The 8,267-nt window shown below is 43.3% G+C and overlaps 1 pseudogene; it reads left to right on the plus strand.

The window, feature by feature from the left end:
- The first annotated feature begins 2,812 nt into the window (after positions 1 to 2,812).
- Positions 2,813 to 3,236, plus strand: LOC108529304 (60S ribosomal protein L23 pseudogene; annotated as a pseudogene).
- The last annotated feature ends 5,031 nt before the right edge of the window (positions 3,237 to 8,267 follow it).

Consider the following 8,267-nt stretch of genomic DNA (forward strand, 5'->3'; position numbering starts at 1 on the left):
AAGAAGAAGAAGAAGAAGAAAAACTACATTAAAATTTACATTTGTTTATTGTGGTACTGGCTTTTCCATCCAAGATTCTCAAAAATGTTCGAAATATTCTTTGGAGAAATTACCCTTATTTATTTAGTTTTTCAAGGATTCTATAAATAAGTGTCTTGACAAAATGAGCTTGTTTGTCCCATAGAGGTGTGCCTGCTTTGGTTGGTGAGAAGACACCTGCAAATATATTATCTCTTCTCAGGAAAAGAAAAAAAAAAAGAACCAACTTATTTTTTTCTCATAATATGCTCTGTTATTATCGTTAAATTGGTGTGATTGTTGTCAAACAATAATTATTTCTTATAGCTGCCTATGATTTTATTTTGCACCATTTATGTGGAATTTTCCACCCATCTTCAGGGGGAAAAAACGAGCGGAAGAAGAGCTTTACAGTAATAATAATACTATAAGGATGTCCAAAAAAATAAGATAATATGCCGGGCGAGGTGGCTCACGCCTGTAATCCCAGCACTGTGGGAGGCCGAGGCGGGCGGATCACAAGATCAGGAGATTGAGACCATCCTGGCTAACACGGTGAAACCCCGTCTCTATAAAGATACAAAAAATTAGCCTGTAGTCCCAGCTACTCAGGAGGCTGAGGCAGGAGAATGGCGTGAACCCGGGAGGCGGAGCTTACAGTGAGCGGAGATCTCGCCACTGCATTCAAGCCTGTGAGACCAGCGAGACTCCGTCTCAAAAAAAAAAAAAAAAAAAAAAAAAAGATATTACGAGAGTGGACTAATTTTTTAAAATTAGATAATCCTTGTGTACCAGAAGCTATAAAGCATAAAGAAGAAATTCTTGCCTTCAAAGAGCTACAGTCTAATTTTAGAAAAATTAGACCATACTGAAGAGATGCATAGAGTTAGTCTTGTGCAGAACACATGACTTGTAGAAAGTACTTACTCTGATTCACCCAAACATTAGCCTAGATCTTACTTTGGTTAATTTTATACACCACTCCTATTGTTTTAAGAATGTTTGTCCTCTACACATGTCTCTTCTTCCAAAAACAAACCCATTTGGGGATTATGGCAATCTTTGTTCCTGATTAAAATTTCTCTGTCCTGTTGCTTTGTATTTTACCTTTCACAGTAGCTTAATCCATATTCTATGGTTTTGTGATTAACCCTGGGTATGGAATCTTAGTGTCGGTTTCATATGAGCCTCATTGGAACATAACACATGTCTCTTTGTTTCATTTACAATTTCTGCAATAGCATTGATTTACCTTGCCTTTAATTTTGTTCACTGAGCAAAGAATTTTCTTTTGAGTTTTTGCTTTCTTTCTTTCTTTAATTGGTTAGCTCTGGTAGGTGATTTTGTAGATTTTTTGAGGGGGGGTATTCAAAGCACTGATCAGTAATTCATAAAGCTGATTTCTTTTTTCTACAGTTGAAATAAGCAGTGACATTTGGCAATCCACAAATGCTAGCCCTACTGTCCGCAGTGTTAAGATAACTGATTAGTTCCGCAGCCCTGCTCAACACCTCCCAGCATGCACCTATAATGGGCCATAAACTTGAAAGCCCCCAGGCCTCTTTCCTTGCTTCTGGGTGAGGTTTGCAGTGTGGAGGAGGGGCGCCAAGCCCAGTAAGAATGAGTGGGAAACACTGACAGAATCACAGGGCGAATGGGAAAAAAAGAACTTAAGAGGATTATAACAAGAAAGGAAGCATTTGGAGTCCTGGGAGGTGATGCCAGTCAGGATCTCTGAATTGCTAAGAAAAGAGAAATTTTCCCCTTCCTTATGTAGGCCTGGGGAAGGGAATTTCTTTTTCCCTCTCCTATCCCTTTCCATCTTTCTTCACAGGTGGTGATAGTCCTGCCTTTAGGGAGGAAAGGGACCAGGCCAACCTTCCCAGAGAAGGAAGCTCTGTTGAAAGAGTGGCTTTAACTTTACATGTTCATGGAGTAGGAAGGAGCAATCCAAAGACACATGTTTCTGCTGGACAAGCTGATGACATCTGAAAACCTCAGGCCAACCTGACTCTGAGTGGAATGTAGAAAATGGCTATTCAACGGTGACTATTCAATTTAGGGAGTTCTAAGAAGGGCTTTTCCACAAAAAGCCTTAGACCTTCCGAAGGAAGGTCAGGCAATATGAACCATTTAAATGAATATTTTAATCTTGAAGTGTGTTTTAATCATATTAGAGTGTATAAGTCTTTTTTTCATGAACATGTTGCAAATATTCAGTACTAGAGATTACTGTAGTTCTGAATTTTTAAAGAATATTACTAGATCCGTTACTAGCCACATAATTTTTTTCGCATGAGCCTATTTCTGGTGCTTATACTTTAACAGATTTGCAAAGATATTCAAAGTTCTGAATATACGGAATTGCTGATTGCAGAGGTGAGAACTCTGTTCTTTTTTTTTTTTTTTTTTGAGATGGAGTCTCGCTCTGTTGCCCAGACTGGAGTGCAGTGGCATGATCTTGGCTCACTGCGATCTCTGAAGCCCGAGTTCAAGCAATTCTCCTGCCTCACCCTTCTGAGTAGCTGGGATTACAGGCGCCTGCCACTGCACCCAGCTAATTTTTGTATTTTTAGTAGAGATGGGGTTTCGCCATCTTGGCTAGGCTACTTTTGAACTTCTGACCTTGTGATCCACCTGCCTCGGCCTCCCAAAGTGCTGGGATGACGGGCGTGAGCCAGCGCGTCCAGCCTATTCTTTATCTTTTTTTTTTTTAAACAGGATAAATTTGCCTATAATTTGTTTAAGAATAGTGTCAAAATCTACTTCCTTTTTCCTTCTTTTCGGGTTCAAGATGTGGAAGTGAGGATGTGGTGGGCCCTCTGGTGTGAAATTCCGGATTTCTGTGGGTCTTCCAGTAGGAGCTGTGATCAACTGGGCTGACAACACAGGAGCCAAAAACCTGTATATCATCTCCGTGAAGAGGATCAAGGGATGGCTGAACAGACTTCCCGCTGCTAGTGTGGGTGACATGGGGATGGCTACAGTCAAGAAAGGCAAACCAGAGCTCAGATAAAAGGTGCATCCAGCAGTAGTCATTTGACAATGAAAGCCCTACCGGAGAAAAGATGGTGTGTTTCTTTCTTTTGAAGATAATGCAGGGGTCATAGTGAGCAATAAAGGCCAGATGAAAGGTTCTGCCATTACAGGACCAGTAGCAAAGGAGTGTGCAGACTTGTGGTCCCTGGACTATGTCCAATGCTGGCAGCATTGTGTGATTCTCCAGTATATTTGTAAAAACAAAACAAACAAGCAAAAAAAACTTTAAACCCATTAAAAAGTATTTGTTCACAGAAAAAAAAAAAGAGTAGTGTCAAAACACTTTAACAGAAGCCAATTTGTAAATACTTATGGTATTTTAATGTCCTACAAAATTATTTTTGAGGGACTGAGGCAACAGTGAACAGGTAATTGTTAAAACTTCACTATTCATTCAAAAGCAGGAGATCTCTGGGGCCAGAATGGAGGGGAATCCATGAGAAGCCTATAGCTAAAATAATCACAGGGAAAAAAACCTTATCTGGAGTCCTAACACCAACAGACATGTTTGTCTATGTGGCATGACCATTTCTCTGAGTTTTTTAGCCAAAAGAAGAGTATGTATTTAAGAAAGTGCTCTAGGTGATGATTAAATGATTGTGAGTCCGGTGACTACTTTAAGCAGTAAAAGTGGCCAAGGAAGACATATTTCTTCCTTCATATTCTGTTTCTTTTCAGTGCTCAGGAACCCTGGTCAAAGGAACACCACTAGAGAACACTGAAGGAGGTATGTCAGGTGGTTCTGCTTTTCCATAGGGACCCTACGATGAATGCCTAGAGAGGGTATTGACATGGCAACCTGATGCCAGCACATCTGTCCACAACTGGTGAGTCTCACACCCTTCAGTTACAGTGAGAGATGTACGATCTGGTAAAAACCAAGTCTTCAAGTTAAATCTCTCTCTCTCTCTGTCTCTTTCTCTCTTTTTGGAGATGGAGTCATGCTCTGTCACCCAGGCTGGAGTGCAGTGGCCCTATCTCGGCTCACTGCAAGCTCCACCTCTCAGGTTCATGCCATTCTCCTTCCTCAGCCTCCTGAGTAGCTGGGACTACAGGCACCGGCCACCATGCCCGGAGAATTTTTTGTGTTTTTAGTGGAGACGGGGTTTCACCGTGTTAGCCAGGATGGTCTTGATCTCCTGACCTCGTGATCCGCCTGCCTTGGCCTCCCAAAGTGCTGGGATTACAGGCGTGAGCCACCACACCCGGCCTCTCTCTCTCTTTTTTTTTTTTTTTTTTTTGAGATGAAGTCTCATTCTGTTGTCCAGGCTGGAGTGCAATGGTGCAATCTTGGCTCACTGCAACCTCCGTCTCCTGGGTTCAAGTGATTCTCCTGCCTCAGCCTCCCAAGTAGCTGGGATTTCAGGCACCTGCCACCATGCCTGGCTAATTTTTGTATTTTTAGTAGAGAAGGGGTTTCACCATGTTGGCCAGGCTGGTCTCCAACTACTGACCTCAAGTGATCCACCTGCCTTGGCCTCACAAAGTGCTGAGACTACAGGCATAAGCCACCGTGCCCGACCTGGTTAATTCTCTTAAGAGCAGCATTCAAAGTGCATTCTTATTGTGTCCTGGCTCTGAATCGACATGGTCAGGATGGAGGCAAACCTTGATGCAGAGCCCGCAGAATTATTAAACAGGACAGACTCCTATGGGTGAACATACAGGAAGCGTATCCACAGAAGGGCTAATGAAATCTTATTGAACAGTCACCTAGCAAACTGCTGGCTCATTTTTAATGGTCTGTTCTATCCCTTTATGCTGATTTGCTTGGAGGTAATAAGGCATAATAGTGTTGATTTAGAGAGGCTCTTGACTACAAATTCATCAGCTTACTGGAGGTAATTGTCAGAGGCAACATGGCATTGTTCAATGAATTACACCTGGTCAGCACCTAAGGCTGAATGTTGTAGCTAAGGTTTGAGATCAAACTAGGAGTTTCAGTTTTTCTAGGCTAAAATCTGGTGCCAGCCTCCTCCCTTTTTCTCATTTTATCTTAAATGATTTCCTCCTGGCTCATTCTGTTCTGGCCTCTTCCACCTTCTTTCTGTTACTTAAATAGGCCAAAATCCTTCTTCGCAAGTCCTTTGCTCCAGCTGTTTGCATTTCTCCTAGATTTTCCTGTGAGGGGCTTGCTCCCTCCGTCAATAAGCCTCAACTCTAATGTCACCTTCTCAGAGACATCTTAACGAAATTAGAGTACCATTTCTCCCATCTCTCACTTCAGCTATTATCAAATGCCCTTTTTTGTTTTCTTCATAGCATTTATCACTCTTTAGAGATTATTATCTTTCTTTTCTCTTTCTCTTTGAAGGCTTTTTTTTTTTTTTTTTTTCTCAGACAGAATGCTCTGTTGCCTGGACTGGAGAGCAGTGACAAAATCTTGGCTCACTGCAACCTTTGTGTTAGGTCCAAATGCCAGAGTCTGGGTTCAGCCCATGCTGAAGTCAGATGGGAGTGGGTGGATGGGCAGAAAGAATACTTGGGGGGCCGTAGGCAGGTGAAATGTAGTTTCATTCAGCAGCTTTCTCATCAGTAGCTTACTCACATTAGCTCTCTTACACTGTCCACCTTTATCTCAGCTATTTGCTCCGGCTCTGCGGCTCCTGCCACCCCCATGCCTGCAGCTGCATGGCGGGCTTTCCCTTGCCTTTGGGATCAGCAGCTTAACTCTTTCTCTCCCTGGGTACCAGTGCAAACTGTGCTGTGGCTCCCCTCTGTCTGCAAGTTGGACATCTTTGGCTCTCTCTCTCTCTTTCTCTGGTTGCCAGCGCGCCTGCCATGTCAAGCCATGTTGAGCTGAGCTGAGCCCCAGGAGCCAAGCCAAGAGCCGCTGTAGAGCGTCAGCAGGACAGTTATACCTTTTACAGACAATAGTGGCTTACAGCCAAGTATGAACTTACACAGACAGGTTACATAACAAGTGGAGGTGTGCACCTGTGCACCAGACTGACTGAGTCATGCAGGCCTGACGCCTGCCTTGGCCTATCCTTGACCAAAGCACATCCATGTACCTTACACTCCACCTCTTGGGTTCAAGCAATTCTGCTGCCTCAGCCTTCCGAGTAGCTGGTATTACAGGTACACACCACCATGCTCTGGCTAATTTTTGTGTTTTTAGTAGAGACAGAGTTTTGTCATGTTGGCCAGGCTCGTCTCAAACTACCGGGCTCACGTGATCCATCCACCTCGGCCTCCCAAAGTATTGGGATTACAGGTGTGAGATATGGTTTATGGTATAAATATTTAGAAGCAAACAGAGGAGAAAATCTTCAGAACCCCGGACTATGTGAAGAATTCTTAGACATGACACCAATATTATAATTCTATAAAAGAAAATAAATAAATTGGGCTTCTTTAATACTAAAAACTTTTGCTCAATGGAAGATCCTGTTAAGAAGATGAAAATACAAGCTACAGATTGAAGGAAAACATTTGTCAACCACTTCCAAACCATATATGTGATAAAGAACTCTCAAAACTCAGCAGTAGTCCGGGCATGGTGGCTCACGCCTGTAATCCCAGCACTTTGGGAGGCCTGATGGCATTTTCTATTTGAATTTTAAGTTCCATTTTAAGGTTAAGAGAACTGGACTTTACTTAACACTGTGTCCCATGGACTCAACACGGGACCTGGCTCTTAGAACAAACTTGATAAATATTTGTTCACTGAATGAATAAAAAACATTCCTGGGCACGGTTGCTCACGCCTGTAATCCCAGCACTTTGGGAGGCAGAGGTGGGTGGATCACCTGAGGTCAGGAGTTTGAGACCAGCCTGGCCAACATGATGAAACCCTGTCTTTACTAAAAATACAAAAATTAGATGGGAGTGGTGGCGCATGCCTGTAGTCCCAGCTACTCAGGAGGCTGAGGCAGGAGAATCACTTGAGCCCAGGAGGCAGAGGTTGCAGTGAGCTCAGATCGTGCCACTGCACTCCAGCCTTGCCAACGGAGTGAGACTCCATCTCCAAAACAACAGCAACAACAACAACAACAACAACATTCCCATCCATAGTAACCTTTTAAAGCTCTGGGCCAGCAGCCCATCTTTGCTTTCGTCAGTTGCCACACGGAATCGTGTATGTTCAAGCCACCCATTTTCCTGACCAACCTAAACTTAATCAAATATGTTAATAGCTTCAGATGTCCCTTCAGATGGCGGTCACAAGCCCAGCCCTGGGTTCTGCAGGTCCCCATGCAAATCAGGAGAGACAGCCTTGCAGCCGGCCCTGAAATCTGGGATCTGGAATCTTTTGCTCCCAAATGACCTTGAGACTCTGCACAGATCTCAGGTTACCATTTTGCTCTCCCCTATTAGTCCTAGTTTTTAGGACTATGCCACTGCTTGTTTTCTAACACCCTCCTTCTCTCCAGTCTGGGAACTGAAGGCCTGCCCTTGGCAAGGATCCTGTTCCACATGGACAAAAATGTCTAAATGACAACCATCTGCCATCTACTGGCTCTCTTTCCTTTCCAGCTTTCTCTGCCTACCCCCCCCACCCCCAACCAAGTTAATTACTGCTTGACAATCCAGAAAGTCCTGGAAGGCTGGGGAAGGCAATGCCATTACACCTCCCTGATCAGGATCGCTTGCCTTTGGAAGAAAGAAAAAACATAGTGGATAGTTAGTACCTTCAGCAAGGCTTGAAATTCTTGCTTTGCTGTTAGAGTAAGCATTTTTGCATTTTACGTGTTTTATTTCAAATGCAGCATTGGTATGATCAGATAAGTTGACACTGGCATTTCTGATTTTCCATTTTCCTCTTTCTCTCTCTCTCTCCTTTTTTTTTTTGCTTTTTATTGATATTTGTACTTTAAGAATCTAAATATAGGGATTCTGGTACCCTTCTTAAAATCCAACTTTTCTTGATACCATGTCTTGTTTCAAGTATGTAAACAAGCTATTGTGTTCTCTGGTGCCAACTGGTAAGAAGGAAGAGAGGGAAGTATAGCTTTGTATTCTCCTGGCTCCTCCCCAGTGGGTTGCTAGGCAGGCCACAGCTCTTGCTGTGAGGACTTCCGCAGCTACAGCTCCCTGGTATCTCCTCTCCCTCTCGCCCAGTCAGGCCTAGGAGTGGTAATAGTACCCCACTGTTGCTACCCCTAGGGTGCTTCACCTTTCTTGGTTTCTCTTTTCTCTTCCTGCGCCTTTGTAAATGGTCCCTTTATTAAGCTTTATCCAATTATCTGTTGGAGGGTGTCATTTGT

Source organism: Rhinopithecus bieti, unplaced genomic scaffold (genome assembly GCF_001698545.2).
Source record: "Rhinopithecus bieti isolate Rb0 unplaced genomic scaffold, ASM169854v2 scaffold_5882, whole genome shotgun sequence".
Classification (NCBI taxonomy): Eukaryota; Metazoa; Chordata; class Mammalia; order Primates; family Cercopithecidae; genus Rhinopithecus; species Rhinopithecus bieti.